Source organism: Phoenix dactylifera, chromosome 1 (genome assembly GCF_009389715.1).
Source record: "Phoenix dactylifera cultivar Barhee BC4 chromosome 1, palm_55x_up_171113_PBpolish2nd_filt_p, whole genome shotgun sequence".
NCBI classification, from domain to species: domain Eukaryota; kingdom Viridiplantae; phylum Streptophyta; class Magnoliopsida; order Arecales; family Arecaceae; genus Phoenix; species Phoenix dactylifera.
In genome coordinates this window covers 19,529,765-19,548,961 of record NC_052392.1, presented here as the reverse complement: position 1 = coordinate 19,548,961, position 19,197 = coordinate 19,529,765, and positions in this window count along the sequence as shown.

The following is a 19,197-nucleotide window of genomic DNA, read 5'->3' as shown; positions in this document are numbered from 1 at the left end:
AGCCTAGTAATGTTTCACTTCTGAGAAGGTCTAACTGTCGTATACATTTCATGCTGCACGAATACTGTTCCTTTTGCATCATCTGCCATATAAGCACGGCAAAGACATGCACAGACAGAGGCAACGAGAAGCCGGAGGAATTTTTCAAGTTAATATGTTGAATCCCAGCTATAGCACCTTCTACTCCACCCCCCAAAGTGATAGGCAGGCAGCATTTTTTTTTAAAAAAAAATTGGTTTCATGACCTCCAATCCTGGGACATTGCTCGTTGTGCTTGGAATTTTTCTATCGAATGTGATGCTATGTATAGAGTGATTAGAAGATTAGAGCTTACTAAAAAGAGGTTAAAATCTTGGAGCAGAACAGTTGTTGGAAACATTTTAAGAAGGTTGGAGGAGATTGAAGTGGTCATTATGGATCTATAGAAAAAAGGAATGTGAGGAGGGTGGCCTTTCTGATGATGATTTTTTTATTTTTCGATCTGGTTTTGTTCAGCATCATGCTCTAATACAGCAACAAGAAACTTTGTGATGCCAGAAATCGAGAATTAAATGGCTGAAGGAAGGAGATAGAAATATAATTTTTTTTTATCAAGCTACTATTGTTAGAAGAAAGAGGAATGGTATTAGTTTTTTTTTATATAAAAAAGGCATAGGAATAATATAGAAGATGATGTTGTTATCAGAAATGAACTATTTAGTTTCTTTAGTTCGAGATAGAGGATGGAAGAGGAGGATTTAGATACAGTTGAGGTTCTACCATCAAATTCCACCTTATCAAAGTTTGATAATGAGATGCCGCTTAAATTAACTAGTTATAGATAATGAGATTGAAGATACTTTGCGATCTATGTCGGATGATTGAACTCCAAGTGCTGATGGTTTTTTTCTTTCTTTTTTTACAAGCATTTCTTGCCAATTATCTGAAAAGATGTGTGATTTCCAGTGAAGCAATATTTTAATTCACATGTTATGCCTACCTTATGGAAACACACTTTTATTACTCTTATCCTTGAGAGATCAAATGCGTCACTACTGTCTTATTATCATCCTATCATTTTATGTGCTACTCTATATAAAATTATTGTTAAATTGATGCTTAATAGAATATAGGATGTATTACATCATTTGACAAGTTTGGAGCATGGTGCTTTTATTAAACATGGGAGTATTTATTATAATATTCTTATAACCTAGAAAAGTGTAACTTGCATAGAGCTTCGACCAGATGTAGTTATATGGCAACAAAATTGGATATAGAGAGGGCATATGATAAATTTGATAGAATTTTCTTTTCTATTCTTTTTAGTAGTTTTACTTCTCGGATGTATGGATTGACTGGATTTAAAGTTGTATTGTGCCTCCCTCTTTCTTTATTCTAATTAATGGTCTCCTTCTGATTCTTTCCAATGTATAATTGGTGTGAGATAAGGTTGCCCGCTATCATCTTACTTATTTATTATATGTGCGGATGCTCTATCGAGGATGTTGAAAGTTGTAGTGGAGGCTAATTCTTTATCAATGTATCAACCTAGCCATATGGGGGTAACTATTTCTCATATTCTCTTTGTTGATAATTTTATATTGTTTGTTAATGCTATTGTTTCTAATCAAGTCATATTAGTTTCCATTATTGATAACTACTGAAAAGTTTTGTGTCAAAGGGTGAATTTTGAGAAGTCAATATTAGTTTAGTTTGAAGGTTAATACACTTATATGACAACCGTCTACATATTAGAGAGTCAGATGGCACATGGGTATATTTGAGAATCCCTATTTTTGTTAAAAAAAACTGCTTTTGTGGATTGTAAGGATTTAATTCAGCAATTTTTGGATAGATTGGAGAGTTGGAAGTGGAAGACTCTCTATGGTAGGCAGAGTTACTCTTATTAAGTATGTTCTATCTACTCTTCCTATTTTTTGATGTCTCATTCTCTTATTTTGAAGGGAGTTCTCTTGAAATTGGAAGGTGTTATTAAGAATTTTCTTTGGGGTTCAACTGACAATTCTTGTAAGATGCATTTGATCTCTTGGGACTATGTGTGTCAGTCTTTTCGAGATGGTGGTTTGGATATTTCTTCTTTGATAGCACCTAACAGATTTGCCATTTTTTGATGAAACGATTTTGGGATTTTTGGACAAATTTTTAATTGAATTTGGGACAGGTTCGGATAGTAGGATTTTAAACAGGTTTTGGGTATATGTTGGGCAAATTTTGTGGTTACCCTTCTCGTTGCCATTCCTAGTGTTTATTCTCCAACGCCTCACCAATCTGGAAGAAAATTTGCTCCTTTGCTCCAATTATCAATTCTAATGTTAGATAGTGTGTTGGAAATGGTATATCTATTAATGTAATGCATAATCCATGGATTTCATCTATTCCTTTAGCTAGATGGCCTACTCCTATTGAGACTACTGCATTGCAAGGTCTTATGGTTAAGGATCTTATGATTTCTGGAGAAAAGAGTTGGAATCAGCCCCTTATTACTAAATTTTTTTTCAGAAGAGCTAGTAGACAAAATATTATCTAAATTCCAGTTCCGATTGGTGATTATGACAATATAGATTAGGGTGGGGTTCATCTTTTGGGTTGTTTATCACGGTTTCAGAATTCTATAGACTTTTTCAAACCTACACCTCAGCCAAACCATAGCACTGTTTAGGTTTGGAAATTGCGTGTTCAACCCAGGATCGCGTTACTTATGTGGAAAATTTTTTGGTGATGTCTCTCATGTAAAGAAAGTTTGCTTCAGCATGGATTTTACATACCAGGAAATTATAATTTATGTTCTAATGTCGAGGAGTCTATTCAGCATGTTATACTCCATTATCGTATGACAGCACAGGTATGGAGAATGCCCCAGTTCCAAACTCATTGATATTTTCTTTGTTATCTTTGGATAATTAAAGAAAGATCTTCTTCTACTATGAGATACTCAGAAGCAGTTTTCATTTGTTATATTGCTTGTCACTTATGGTTGACATGAAACAAATGTATATTTCAAGGTATGAGATAGAGTGCTCAATTGATTTTGCTAAAAGCTTCAACAGAAGCTCATAAATTTCTCCGTAATACTTCTCCAAAAGGCTCTTTGATCATAGGGGTAATATGTGGCCCTTCTTAGATAGTTTCTGCATTGAGGTTTCTTACTTTACTTGGGAGCCACCTCCCCTCTATTTCTTCAAAATAGTGTTTAGGAAAGAGGTGCTTTTGGTGGAGCAAGCTTTATCATTAGAAATACTAGTGGTACTTTTGTGGCCGTAGGTGGTGTTAGAATTTATGACACAATTATTCCAATGGTGGAATTGCATGCTGCATGGGAAGGATTGTCTTATGCTAATCAAATATTGCGGGCAACTAATATTTGGTTGGAAGGAGATATGTAGATAGTTATTTGATAGCTTTCTAATCCATTGCCTCCTGATATCAAATTTCGTCCTCTTTTCTTCAGTTGTTGCGTTCATTGTTCACATTTGAGGCTATACATATAGTCAAGCCAATAGTACAACCGATTGGATGGCATCTGATGTAGCTAATCACATAAGATTCTAGGACGCATCTTATTAATCACTTACACTTGTTTGGTTTATTTTATTCATTTTACCTAAAAAAATGGCGGGCGGTGTCCTAGGAATGAGACCTCAACTTGCATTTTGCCGAACATGTAAAGTTGCCCTCCTTTCTTATCCAAGAGGCTTATAAATATTAGGATTCTGGCCATTATTGTTAAGCCAACCAGTCCCACTTTACGCCTTTACTCGAACCATCTTCTGAATGGTGATTGTTTAGTGGAGACTTCAATGCCAAAGAATAATTTGGTGCTTAGCCTCCAAAAGTATAACGGGATCTAAAATAATCAGGCGCATGCTCGCTATGGAATATCTTCTTTCGGTTGGTTAATGTATTCTAGTGTCCTCACGGGTCAAAAGGAGTGGATCATGGCTGAAGTAGCTAATTAACTCTCTACTTTTCTCTGTTGCATGGCTTTCTTTTGTATCATATTACCAATGCGCAGTGAACCATTGTGATTCCGATAGAAAGGAACTAGCTTTTTGTTGAAGTCATGAATTTGCTTAAAGGATTGCAATTTTTTTTTTGAGAAAAGGGTTGCAAATTGTCCGAGTTGGGCATGTTCAATTTGATATTTTCGTAGCGTAAAATGAGGTGGTTTTAACACCTTTTTGCTCCAGATAGAAGATACCAATTGAAAAAGGAATCTGCATCTCTACATTTCTTGCAGCCAAAGCAGCACTTGCTGAGCTTGATCTCTTTCGGAGAGCGAAGTTTTCGATGGTACAAATTTATAGGGATCTATCTACCAAGTTTAAACCTAAATATATGGTAACCAATAGCATCAATCAGTATGCATATTGAGGTCAAAAACAATCTTATGGGTGCTGGCTAATAGAAGGTAATAGTACTGTAGATTAGTGGGCGGCATATGTAGCCAATTATATTGGATCTACGTACTTTGTGGATGGCTGTGACAAATGTTTCTTTTAAATTGTTGGATAATTATTCTTTGATTTTCATGAATGTATTTACACTAAACTGGTATAATAATTCCAATATATTAGAAAATGAACAATAAGCAAAATGAATAAAACTGGAATGCATTTGAAATCAATTATTAGCAAAAGGTTACATTCCCTTTCAAGCACAGTCCATAACAATCAAAAATGCGCCAATGTCCTTGTCATCTACACCCATGAAAATCGACAAGAAATCCTGAAATCTCCAACCACCTGACAATGGCCAACTAGATGAGCAACAAAAAGATACGGTCAAGCCACTCTTTGAAGAAGTCTTCAATAAAATATCCAGAAATGGATGGCGACATAGGGGACACAGAAAGATGGGTTGATAGGTCACATAAGTAACCAAGGCTTTCTTCATTTGACCATGACTAGACAAGAAAAAAAAAGAGTAGGAAGGAAAGAAAGAAAGAATTATATGCATCATCATATTAACTATTATATGGTGAAAAGTAAAAGAACGAGTTCATAAGATGCTAGTGATCTCGTGCTGTTGGTAGCTTGTCGCATTCACCAATTGGGACAACAAATGTGTAGGATTTGTAAAGATGGAGAAAGATAAACGGACTCTGAACAGGATAGGTTACCGGTATATTATTGTTGTTTTCATCACCCTTCTGTTTGGACCACTACTTAATGATCCGGACTGGAGGATATTATTGGGACCCGCAGAAGATTTTGGTCCAGTTCATTTGGAGCCTTCCACTTACTCCAATCGCAGCAAAATGCCGGTGGCTAAATTAAGGAGGACGGAATAGTGGAGTCACCACAAGGGATGTCCGAGTTGGACATGCAATTCTCGTGGGTTTAGCTTGTGAGATCAAGCTATCTAAATAATACCTCTGGCTAGTCATTTTAGGGTGAGATTTTGAGTTGTGACAAAGTCTGGAATAGTAACTAGAAGAGAGGAGAAGAGACCGAAAAGTAGAGGGGGTTCGGGTTTGCTTTCTTTTTTTTCGGTGCTTTTAAAATTAAGGAAAAAAATCAGATTGAAGCTGTTACAAAATCATACCAGCAAGCATCTGCCATCAACAAACAATTAAGCTTAGGTGAAAGTGTATCTCCCTACTTCTAGCAAACGGCCTGGTTGATGCACTCGTAGTCTGAGAGCTAAACAACCATACTAATTGTAAGGCTACTAGCTATATTGTAATCTACTAATTGTAAAAAACAATAGACCGATTCATTTAATTATAATTGTATAATTTACATGATTCTCCTCCTTGACTAAATTAATTTAGTCGGGACCAAACCTATTCAATGCTTCCTATTTTGAATATGTTTCCTAGCTCATTAGAAGCCATCTATCTCATGTTAAGCTTTCCCAGCCCAATTATTTTAAGTCTAATTGATCACTTAAACCATGGCTTCCTTGATTCAGACCAGTTGATCAGCAAGCATCACACTCAATTAACCTCCTTCCACCAAAAGACAAATGCAATTCCCTTCTCCTTCTTGCTTTGTTTTTCAGAAGATGGGTAAGCCTAATGAAATGCACTAAGATCATAATAAAGGCCAGCTTAGAACTCCAGTTAGTTATATCCAGTCCTCAATGAGTTCACTAATTAAACCAACTAGCACTATCAAACCTAATTAACACTTTACATGATCAATGCTGTCAAGTTCCACTATTTCATCTTTCGAATTTTCTTATGCGGACACAGCAGAGAGGAACCACTACCAATCACAGAAGATCAAATCCCCCTATACCACATTAGTACCATGGTGATACATGAAACTGGCAAAACATTCATGCGGAGGCTACAGCAATTAGCAATATACTTTCTCTTTAAAATTCATCTCAAACTATAGAATTTCACAACTCCAAAAAATTGACAAGCCAAAACCAATGTGCCCAAGCCTAATCAAACGATCAAGGTATGTTTGATTCGAAAGAATTAAGTTTTTTAAATGAAAGTGGGAATCAGCAATTCCATCCTAAGTCCTAACTCTAACTATTTGGTGGGAGAAAAACTTATTTCCCTTTCAATTCCAGTAAAAAAAATATCTTAGTTCTTTTGAATTTAATTTTTATTTTTATTAATATTTAACTTGGCAAATGCCCTGCAATACCACCCATATTTTATAATACCCATTTCTTGGCATAATCAATGGGCGAAGTTGAAAGGATCCCGCCAAGCGACCCTGGTCAAGCCGTACCCTTTTTTTATCATTTTTTATCACGTCATCATGCGTCCTCGTAACCATCCGACGGCCTGGAAGGATGCCACGTTGGCCCTCGTGACGAGATTTAACGGCGATCTCTCCGTGGACGGCTTTCAACGTGGGACAAAAAGATCGTTGACATTCGCGGCTCCTCTTGACAACGACGGACCTCACCTCGGATTCCCGCATCAACTTGTTCTCATGGCGATTCCTCGGGCCGTCGGCCAGCCCAATCCTCGCCGTATCTTCTCATGGCATTCTTTTTGGTGACTTTGATTACAAGATTTTTAGCACTTTAATATGATAATGTGGCCATGATTCCTACTTATCCGGTTGGTTGGTACAATGAAGCAGATGCCATGGGTGATATATTATGAGAAATGATGTTGTGCTTGTTCCTAACGGAATCAAGTCAAAAGCAATATTGCAGGGTTAGCTCATGGATATAATCTTAAGGAGACTATAGAAGAAAGAAAAAAATAATAAAAACTTAGGTACATAATTTTAATTTTAAAAGATAATTATTTTTTATTAATTTAATTTACATAATTATTTTGATGTTTGCCGAATGAATAGGATTCCTGCTGATTTTTTACTCTCAAATGAGTATCTAAAATTTCCATCACGCACTCTGCATATACTAAACGCTAGTCTATTTTATTTAAGCACCTTTTCTGCTTGTAAATTAGTGATAGATCATGAATCTTTGCACAAGTTGTTAGCCTAATAATTATAGCCACCACAAGTTCATGTGTTACTAATTCAACAAAGATGGTAATAAGAACATTTCTAAACTAGTTTATTAGATGCTACAATTATTTTTTTTTTTTTTTGGTGAAAAATAGGAGGGGAGGGGAGGGACCAGCCCACCCGCGTAGCAGCCCCATTACTGAGCCCTCCTTCCACTAGGGAATGTTCGATACAGGTCGCAGGTTTCGCGTGCCTTCCCCGACCCGTGGGCTCACCCACTGGGTTCACCGCCTCACGTGTGGGTACGTCACCCCAGTGCCACCTTGGTACAAGTGGAAGGAAAGCATAACCGCCAACAAGTCAGCCGAGCGTGGGGCATCCGGTCCCCTAATTTAATCGACGCCCGTGCGTTTCGAACCCGGGCAACTTGGCGGAATTATCGCCCCCTTACCACCAGGCTACTACAATTATTTGGTGAACATAAAATAAGGCTAGGTTCAATACATTGGTGTAAGAAAGTTCAAACTATCACAATCAAAACGTAGAATTTCAAATCAAATTGGATATTTTATTTATTTTCTTTTTCATTCAAAAAATAGAGTGCTATATTTATCCAGCAAAAAAAAATAGGATGGATTACTCAATTAATTGTAAAGATATGCATGCACTAGCTATCAATTTAACCTCTGAGAGATCGTAGCGATAGCAATATTATCTTTAGCGCTATCTATGGTATTGACAATGCATTCTTCTGATGAGTAGAATTCAAAATTAAAAAAACAAATCATTGTGGCCCACATCAACTACTAAACTCTTCAATTCATACATATTTTACAATACAAATCTACAACCACTACGATAAAATCTATTGTGCCGTTTGTATTTGTATATATAGTGGCATATTCCACCTTAAGGATGTCGAATTAAAATATCAGAGACGTTTACTATCGAGTTGAGAGTAATTTATTTAACTTTTCTTTTTTGTTCATTAATAAACTTTTCTTATGTAAAATTGAAAGATGACCTTATTTTGCTGTAATGATAAGTAATTAGAGTCCTTATTTTGTATGCCATTCATATGCTGGAAAAGAGACATGTACCTTTGTTAAAAAACATAGGACAAACATATAATCCAATGATTTCATGCATCTTTGATAAGAACAACATAATTTATTCATATTACTCGAGTAATAAACTGTAAGTGGTCTCTGATTCAACTACCAAGATAAGTTTAGCCGATCAAGCATCACATCACCAAATCAAATTTGGCTTCGATGGCACTGATAGGACCAAGCTCCTTTACCCATACCGCAAGAAACAAACTGGTGGAAGCTCCATTAGACTACGTGGTACCCAATAATTATTCAATTTATTTGATTTCTTTTTGGTCCAATTAGCCCACCAGTAGGAAACGTCATTGGGTAAGTTACATATTTTCCGGCTAACACGACGAGATTAGAACGTCCACACTGGGCTTACGTGGACCCCATTAAGTAACATCCCAACCGAACCCGAGGACCAAACACGCCCACGACTTCTCACTTATGAATTCCGCCACCTGGCATACATTAGCTCAAAGGTAAAGGATGACTCAGCCTCCAACCCGATGTTGGTGTCGGAGCGTCCGAAAGCTCCCAGAGGGTGTGGCTCTGCTACCAAGCTAGTAGCCTAGTGGTAAGGAGGCGATAATTCTGTTCAAGTTGCCCGGAGTTCGAAACGCACGGAAGTCGATTAAATTAGGAGACCGGTATGGCTCCGCCCCGGATGGTTGCTGGCGGGTTATGCTTTTCTTTTCTACTTTGTATCAAGATAGTGGTGGGGGTGACGTACCCACACGTGAGGCGGTGAGCCCAGTGGGTGAGCCTACGGGTCGAAGAAGGCACACGAACCCTACGACATGTATCGAACATTTTCTGGTGGAAGGGGGGCCCAATGGGGGATGCTATGTGGGTGGGCTTGGTCTCTCTCCCTTCCCTCCTATTATTTACCAAAAAAAAAAAAAAAAAAAAAAAAGGTGTGACTCTTTTCGGATCATTTATATTTCATAGGAAGATAAATAGTGTAGTTGGCTGAATGACTCCCTATCAGTTCTTCATTCTAATTTTTGATAGATTTTTTTAGGTGAACAGTGAACCATGTTTTTTTCTTATCAACTTTTTTTTCTTTTTGACTTTATTGATTGCTCTCATGTGACCGGTGTACCAAAACAAAACACGTAAAATAACCCGGCAACAGGCTTTAGCCACGTACCCCCTTGAGAATCCCAATTCCCAAACAGCGCTTCACCCGTATGTGGCCGACGTGGCTTGTTCTAGCTTCTCATGAAGTGGACCCACAAGATGAGACTTGAGAGTGAGCTATGAATTGTGATTAATCGTCCGATAGGACAGCAAACAGGCACAGATTGTGTCGTCCGAGCTCCTGGAAGCACGTGGTGGAGCCGCTACGGCCGCGTGTGGTCCTGGCATCCTGCGGGTGAAGCACGAGCGCTGCGGAAACTGGGAAACCGGATTCGGTGATCCATCGCTGGATTTGCATCGGTGTTCGTTAGCATCCCCTCCAAGACGCCGTTAGTTCAACATAACGGGCCCCTGCGGTTGTTAACTGACCGCTGTAATACAACAAAGGTAAAACTACCTTAACATCCCATCAACTTATACTCGCTTTGGATTAGTATTCTTCCAATCTAAAAGTTCCAATTTTATCTTCAATATAGCCTCGAGCTCTACCTGATTCCCAATAAACAACATTTAAAGAATATAATTACCTTCTCTCATTTTTTTATATTCTTTTCAGAATACCCCGCTCCTCTCTCTCTCTTTCCACTATCTCTTATTTATAGAGACCATGAGTCAAGATCACTAACCATGTGATGCAATTGATTAAGCTTGAATATATCGCATTCTTTCAAATTATCATTGAATTATAACAACCCTCTCCTCCACCTATCCTCCGCTGTTGGTAAAAAGACCTCCTTTCTTTATCTTAGGTCTGGAAGCTTCTAAACGCCTTTATCATTCTATCTAAATGTCTTCAATAGTAAAAGGATCCCTTTCTTTGCTTGTCTATTCCCTCGACTTTTGCATCATTATTGAGAATAAGATTGACCAAATCCGGCAATGGAAGAAGCACCTCAAGATCATCCTTATTGCCCTCGATTCTTCCTACAGACCCTTGGTGAGGCCACCTTCGCCGTGCTCTTTAGGTGTTCATTGACCTCACTATCCTTATGCTAGATGAGAAGGAGGCAAGCTCCATCATCAACCCATTGCAACCAACTAGCATTCATTGTTAGATAGACAGGGAAGACAGCAATGAAGAATTATTTTTTTCTGGTTGACTTTTAGTTTTTTCTTCATAAGATTGGCTAGCTTTCTTCCTCTTCATCATCATCATCACATTTTCTTCTTCTTCTTTTTCTTCTCTTCTAGATGAAATAATTGTGATATTCTACTTTTGCTATATCTTTCTTGGATTTTGACGTTTTTAACGGAGATCCCCTCCTCCTCTTTCTTTTTATGGCACTTTGCTTCTTCTTCCAAGTGGGTAATGGGCGTGACATTCTGCTTCCTGCTATCTTTTGCTTGGATTTTGGGCCTCCTTATCATCCTTATTCTTCCAGAGTGTTTAATTCTAAATATATCACTTGTTCATTACATGATGCAATCCCATGAGCTCGAGTAAATAGAAATGGATGGTGGAACCATATTGTACCTCTTAACTAACTTCAAGGATAATGTTAAAACTTTTTAAATTTGAAGGATTCCAATGAAAATAATCCTAAGTTGATGAGGTATTTCGATAACTTTTTCCAACAAAAATCATGTTGTTGTAGTGTTGCAGTCCAATTCTTAAAAACTACTTATTAATAAAATCATAGTTCTTATGATGGTTATTAAAATAATCCAGTTGAGCAAGTATCCGACTACACGAGCACGGCTCGGAAAAGTAGCTTCAGCTTGGCTTGGACTTGACTCTAAGAAAGCCTATTAAAGCTCTGGCTTGCCTCGATTACGAGCCAAGTTTAAAATTTAGTTGAGCTTGACACTATTTCCGACTATGCGAAGCTCCAACCGAGCTGACGTGGAGCTCAGCCCAAGCTACTCACGAGCAACTCGGATCGTTTGCAGCACAAGAGTAGGGTAAAACACTATTGAACCTTTCTTGCCGTGATGAACAACCTATATACACAGTAGTACTACTGTAAACAGTTTATTCAATTATTTAACATCATAGTATAGCAGTACTCGGCGAAATATCCAACACTTCAAGTCATATATCATAAAGCTACTCAGGAATATAATGTCACGGGTATTACTCCCTTCCTAATAATTATAAAAAAAATGTGAAGTATCTTACTTTCCTTATATAATATGAAAAAAGTTAGAGACGGAGGGAGAAAAGAAGAAGAAGTTTAATGGCCATACCATATCATGGCGACAACTTTCGCAGTATCAACCGACAACCATGCAACGGCCGTTTTAAGAGTCGTCAGGGTCTGCAAATATTAAAAACATAGGGGGTGAGAATATCAAATCCGAGGAAGATTGGGATAAAAGGTCAAAAAAAAAAAAAAAAAGAGAGACAGAGAGCGCGGGGGGAGAAGGAGAGGGAGGGGAGAGGGGAGACAGAGAAAGAAAGAGAGAGAGAGATTAAAAAACGTTTTGAGATCTTGGAGAGAGTTGTGGTGCCGCGGGGATAATTAATTATAGAAGGGGAAGGGAAGGAGGGTCTGCGGCAGTTGGGATCCTTCGCGTGAGTACGCCGCCATCCGGCGGAGGAGATAGGCGCCCGGGTGATGGCCGGGCCAGAAGAAGGCTCTTCCGTCAAGCGAGCCTGGCGCCGTCTCGCCCGCTTAAGCCGAAAAGTGAGATTACCCCTCCATCTCCCTCGCTCCTCCATACTCTGTCTCTCACTGCCCTTCTCTTCCTATATAAAAGAAATATATCTGTCTTTAATTTTTATAAATAAAGTTTCGATCTGGAAAGTGTTGTCCGCTGCCGCGTCGAATCACGGGGAGTTTCATTTTTTTTATTTTTTATTTTTTATTATTTTTATTAATAAATAGTAGCTATTTCAGATGTGCTCCTAGTTTGTAGATACAGTTCCTCGTGATTCTTCTGCGAGAACCGAATTATCCTTGTATTCACAAATTCGCTTGCCATATAAACGTCCTTCTCTTCTATTTATTTTTCTGGTGATTAAATCCAGTTTAAATGAGTGGATGTGTTTTTGTTCTTTATCTGTTTTATGAAAAGAGTCAATTGGAGAAGTGCCGACCGACGGCGGCGCACACCGAGGGACGAGGGGAGAGAGAGAGAGAGAGAGAGAGAGGGGTGTTGGACGAAGAATTTCGTCCTCTTTTGGATTAGCCCGTTGATCTTGGTATCTAGCCGCTTTTTCGTTGAGACCACCTATCTTTGTTTGCTTTAAAGTTGGAGTGACATGTTGATGATAAGATTTACGTTATCCTTTAATTGCATAAGATCGTACGTGGGTGTCCCTTGAGCCACATCAACCTACTAGCCCAGCTCGTTACCTATTTTCTTTAATATTTAAAATGAAATATTATAAATTATGATAATATTATTTTTCAAAAATAAAAATATCTTTTATTTTAGGTTTAATGGCATGCTAAAATTGACCAGATCCATTGCAAGCTATGGACCTCCCAATCACACACAAACACGGAAAAGAGCACCTGGCTTTTTTCTTTTTTTTTTGTGTTAGGCTGTGTCCTTTTTTGATTGGATTGGTCCACCAAGTCGACGATGGGCCTAGTTCGAGCAATAATTCTTGTGGCATATACCTTTTTTAATATTTGGGTGGGCCTCTGCCTATATTGGCCTATGTATTTCTAGTGCAAGGGTGTGGGTGCAATGTATGCCTAAGATGTCTCCGTTCTAAAAGATTGCAATTTTATTAGTTGATCAGTTAGAGACCTAATTACCTAAATGATGATCTATCAAATTAAGCTAGGTCGTATTTTGAAGTCTGAAAACTAGCTTGTGGAATTTTTGAAAGGGGATGTTTCTTCTCTGAAAAATGACAGAGGAGGTGCTTTATTTGTTGGTAGAGACACTCGAATTGAGTTTGGCTCTTTTGTAACTCTTATTAGACTGCCTGCTCTAAACATAACAGACTCCACTAGTACTAGAGTAACACTAACTTAATTCAAGAAATTATAAAATTAATTAATAGTGTTACGAATAATATGCATCTAACTCAACTCAAAATTGAAATGTTTTTGTTCATAAGTAAAATAAAAAGGAAGAAGATATATCAAGCTAGAAGGTTTTTTTTTCTTTTTTTTGGCTTGTCTTAGCACATCTATTAAAGAGTATACTTTGTGGATCCATATGTACCATGTCAAAACAGTGTATAGTCACCCAGTTATAGGATGTTAAAAAAAAAAAAAAGAAAATTGTATTTCTGCCTGTTAATTATAATGTACAGGAGTAGTCCTTATATAATACTAAGAAGCTGACGAAGTTTAGTAAGACCGATTAAATTTGGTACAATCAATTACAAATCATTCAAGATGAAGTTTAGTAAGACCGACTAAGTTTGACACAATCAATCAATTAATGAATTAGCATCGAAAATGCGGGCCTTGCCTCAGCTTGGGATCAGTTTTGATAACAGAGGTTGTCTCTGAGGATGATGAATGAATTCTGCTATGTTTTTGCCGAGATCCATAACTTGAAGTGGTAATATATATATATATATATGTAGTTTCTTCTGCCTGTTATTCTGTCGTGCAAATCTAATTTAATTCAGGTGCTGCAATGGTGGTAACCACGTCTGTGACGTGATATGAGCAGGTGGTGGAATCCTCGAACTCCGGGATGATGTACAAACCTGTGGATACCAAGATGTGCAAGTGATGTGGGAGATACTGAGATCAGAGATGGAGCTATCACGCGCGCCCAAGCAGCGCAAGCGGCCATTTTGGAGGTTCCAGGCCTGGTCCACCCGGACGTCGTCATGTGGTCCGATGGAGCCCCAACATCATTGAAACAATGCACAGGAATTTATTCAGTATGTCACCCCAATTCCTTCCTATATCAATAAGATCGCAAGAACTACAAACTTGTAATAGTTTTCCTGCTCTTGTGTACGTGTACATAATAGATTCAACAGCCTTTTCGATCATGAAGGGGTGGGTGGGTGGAACGAACAAGAGTTTTGTAAGCATTCTTCTTTTTCGTCCATCTTTGGGCTTTCTTAGATTTAGCCCTATTTGCAAGTTTTTCAGTTGCTGTGTTTCCTTTCCTTGATTCGCTTAACATAATCTTGGAAAAACCATTGATGTATTTTGGCACGTTATAATCTTCCATCCTGTCAGCAGTTACCAACCATGAACCATCTCATCTCATTGCAGAAGGTTTGGATAGAGAGAAACGTAAGACCATTGTAAATTGCACTGTAGGGGTCTAATCTTCTTTTGGATGCTTGGGGTCAGTTTATGATACTCCTAAAATATCGGATTTGTTTTGTATGACTAAATCTGGCTCGATCAAACCAAAGCAAATCCAAAACAATGAGTATGGTTTATTTAATCAAACTCCGCGCTTGAACCCAAACCAACCCAAAACTTGTGAAATAAATGGTTGCGCTTGGGTCCATTGAAGACCCTAGCAAGTGAATGGATCTCAAGATCCTGAACCTAGCTTGATCTATGCTTGCAACCAGCAACCTAGTCGAAAGAATTCTTAGCTATTAAGAATAGAGTTCTTATATCATATCACGAATAAGTTCTTGATTCTATATTCAGTGGTTGCATGGGAAATGTCACGCCCCAAACCGAAAGCGTAACAGATATCGCATGCATGAATGGCAGACCATACAAACATGCGAGGCTACAGATTATATCAAAACAATAATTTTTAAAAATTAATTTAATCAAAATTTTATATAAATAATTGTTAAAATAAAGAAATTGGGCCGAAAAACCCAAAAGGCTCGTGGGCCGGCCCGGCGCGGCCAGGCCCAGTTCAATCCAGCGCAGCCCCGTCCGGGCATGTGGGCCGGCCCGAATAGACCAGGCCCGAGGTCCACCCATGCTCGGTCATGGGGAAACGAGCCGGGATCTTCTTCCCCCCCGAATCCGGCGGAGTCGGAGACTCCCCCAGGGCGATCCAAGTTCGATTCGAACTCTAGGATCGCGCCTATATAACTCGCTTTTTCCTCCTCCGATTTCCTCCACTTAAACCGCCGAGAATCGCCGCGATTCAAGCTATTCTTCTCCGAGCTTCCTCCTTGATTTCTCGCGGGAAACCTCGCCGGATCGTCGCCGGACTGAGGTAATACCCGAGACACCCTCCTCTCTTGTTCCTACGGTCATCTAGGCATCGACTTCCTTTGAATTGAGCCAGCAATCGCCGGAATTCCTCCCGAAACAGAGGTGCCCTGTTTCGGCACCCTTTCTTCCGAGTTTCGCAGCCACCGGCCGCCGGATTCGGCCGGTATTTGCCTCCGCATAGGACCCCCGAAGTGTGGCTGTTGATCTGTGGGATCGGCCATGACCCAGGCCGAGATCGATCATCCCTTGCACTCGCTTTCTCCTTCTCTTCTTCTTCATTGTGTCAGCCGGCCACCGTCGCCGGCGAGGCTGCGGCCGAAGGACCGCCGTGGGGCGTCGTCACCGGGGGGTTGGGCCACCTTGGCTAGCCCCCCTCTGATCCGAGAAGAGGAAGGGGGAAACGGCTCTGCCCACTTTCTCTTCTTTCTCTCTCCTCTCTCCTTCTCTTTCTCTCTCCTCTCTCTATATTCTATCTTGGGTTTTTCTCTCTACACTTCCTCTTTCTACGGAGCTTTCTCAATCTTAGGGAAATTATTAGTTGGGAGGGCTACTGGACGGTCCTAGGTTGATATATAATGGTGGACCCTTTAATAGATTCATAGAGAGTTTTGGAGTGTTTACCTTAGGTATATTTTGATGTTGATTTAGTTATATAGAAAAGCAATTTTTTGGATAGGAGGTCGTTGAGCAGGTTTCATCTATCTCAGTTCGTAGATTACGGTGGGGGCACGTGATTAGTCTGTCTCGTTGTCAGCAAAGAGGTAAAAAGACTTGTATACCAAACTGCATGATATAAATATTTTTGTACTTATATATATGTATGATATGCTATAATCCAAATAAGTAAGAAGCAAGAATGATTTTATGATGATTTTGGTATTAAATCATATTTTGATTATGTTTGCTTGTGATTGATAATATGATGTGAGCATATATGAGCAAAACTCGCACTTACCTAATTAGACTAATGGACACGACGCTTTAGATTAACCATGTTATACTGATTGCTCTGTCACAAGCTGGAAACGTGACTGTGGTTAGTCTAGAGTCAGAAATAAATAAAAAGAATTGATGTGTGGATGCGAATTTGACTAAGTGAATAAAGACTTTGGGCGCGTCTTGTTATCATTGGTTTGCCCTGTCATTGGCTAGAAATGTGATACTATTAGTTTACCTCGTTACAAGCTAAAAATGTGATATTATTGGTTTGCCCTGTCACAGACTATAAATGTAAAACTACTGTTTGCCCCGTCACAGGCTCGAAATGTGAAACTATTATTTTTTCTGTACAGGCTTGAAATGTGAAACTACTGTTTGCCTCGTCATAAGCTCGAAATGTGAAATTACTGTTTGCCCTATCACAGGTGGAAAATGTGATGCTGTTGTTTGCCCCGTCACGGACTAGAAATGTGACCGTGATTTGGCCCAAAGTCGAAAAGATAATTGATCCGGATCAAGTTAATAAGAAACGAAATGTAAAGCATTGAAAACACTAATGAAGATTTATGAGATATTGTATGATATATCACTCTTGAGCGGCTGGATTTATATTGGTATTTGATGTGCATATTTGTACTAATTATTCGAGTATTATTGATAGCCGGTTTGTGATTTTATGATGTGTACAACAATATTTTTGTGGTTTTCAAATTTATATTATTATTACGTTGGTGTAGATGTGTGAGGGTTTTTATTGGGCCGTAAAGCTTACCATCCCTTCTTTTTTCTCTTTTTTAGAGTTGCAGGTTGCATAGTTTCAAATGGGTAGGGTGCAGAGTTCGAGTGTCAGAGTCATCAGTTAGTTTATTTTGATCTCGATGAACATTGAAAGTAATTGTAATTAGATTAGTTTGATTATTTGGATGCATTAGATTTATCTATTTAGATTAATTAATTAGTTAATTATAGAGTTATTGGATATTTGTTTATTTTAGATCTTGTATGATCTTTAGAGTACTGCTTTAGGGCTCATACGACCGTGTCGCTTACCAAACTCGGGTGCGGAGTTCGAAGTGGGGCAGCATGGCTATATGTAGGCATGCTAGTCAGCCCTCCTGGCAAAAGCTGAGCACAGAGGATGGAGAAAAGTGAGGCGGGAAGTCTCGGAAGGTTGAGGCTTGCCGAGCGGCCTCTTTGGAAAAGAAGAAAATAATAGGAGGTTTATTCCAGGAGGGCCATTGTATCTTTGTTACTCATGGATTGTAACGAAGATTAGGAAAGTATTTTCTGTATATGGTGCATGTGGGATCTGCACGCTTTGGCTCGCATTTGTTGTGTGTCCCTTTAGACTTTGTGGGAAAGCTCCTCACAGCCTCACTAATGCACAGGGGTTGGAAGTAGGGGTGGCAATCGGGTCGGGTCAGGCATAAACAGGTCGGGTCAAATATAGATCGGGTCAGAAAACTATAAATCTGAACCCGACCTGTTTATTAAACGGGTCAGGAATTACAAACCTGAACCTGACCTATTTATTAAACAGGTAACCCGACCCGACCCGTTTAACCTGTTTAATAAACAGGTAACCTGTTTACCCAACCCGACCCGACCTGTTTAACCTGTTTGCCCAACCTGACCCGTTTAACCTGTTTAGACCTGTTTAACCTGCCCAACCCGACCTGTTTAACCTGCCCAATCCGACCTGTTTAGACCTGTTTAGACCCGTTTAACTTGTTTAGACCTGTTTAACCTGTTTAACCCGTTTAACCTGTTTAACCCGTTTAACCTGTTTAGACCTGTTTAACTTGCCCAACAGTTAAACGGGTTAAACGGTTTAAACGGGTCAGACATCTAAAACCCGTATCCGATCCAATTAATAAACAGGTTAAACGGGTCGACCTGTTTACGACCCGAACATGTTTAGGCCAAACCCAAACCTGTTTATGGCGGGTCGAACACGGGTCGGGTTGGCGGGTCGGGTCATATTTTGCCATCCCTAGTTGGAAGGCTGACCGAACAAGATGTTCGGTTAGTGCAAGTTTTGGCCGTGTCACACCTGCCATCTTATTAGATGGTGGATTCCGCACCTGCCTAAGTCAATTACAGCCTACATTTTGACTAGCAAAAGGAAAGATTGGCAACTTGACCTATTTATCTGGAAAGAACATGACATAAAACCGACCAACAAATTCCCTACTTCTAATGAAGGAAAAAATCTCGAGATGGTGAATTAGACTCAGCCTATGCTGGCCTTATACTCGATCCACTGCTGGAAAATTCTCTTCAATAATCGGGCCACGGCCGTGGAGTTGGGCAGAAAGCCGATGATTTCGACTTTCAGTTGCTAAGGGTCATATAGCATTTTTTAGAAGTGGCTCGACAGCAAATACAACAGTGAAGTCATCAAAAGTAGATGCCCGGAGAGGAACTACAGTCCCAGGGAACGAACGAGAGAACAATGCAGCAATCCAAGATCCAATCGGGTGTTTAGACATTAATTCTGCGGGCAAGTTTTGCTCCCAAAGACGTTGAAAGTTGAATGAAAATACGATCACGAAAGGAAAC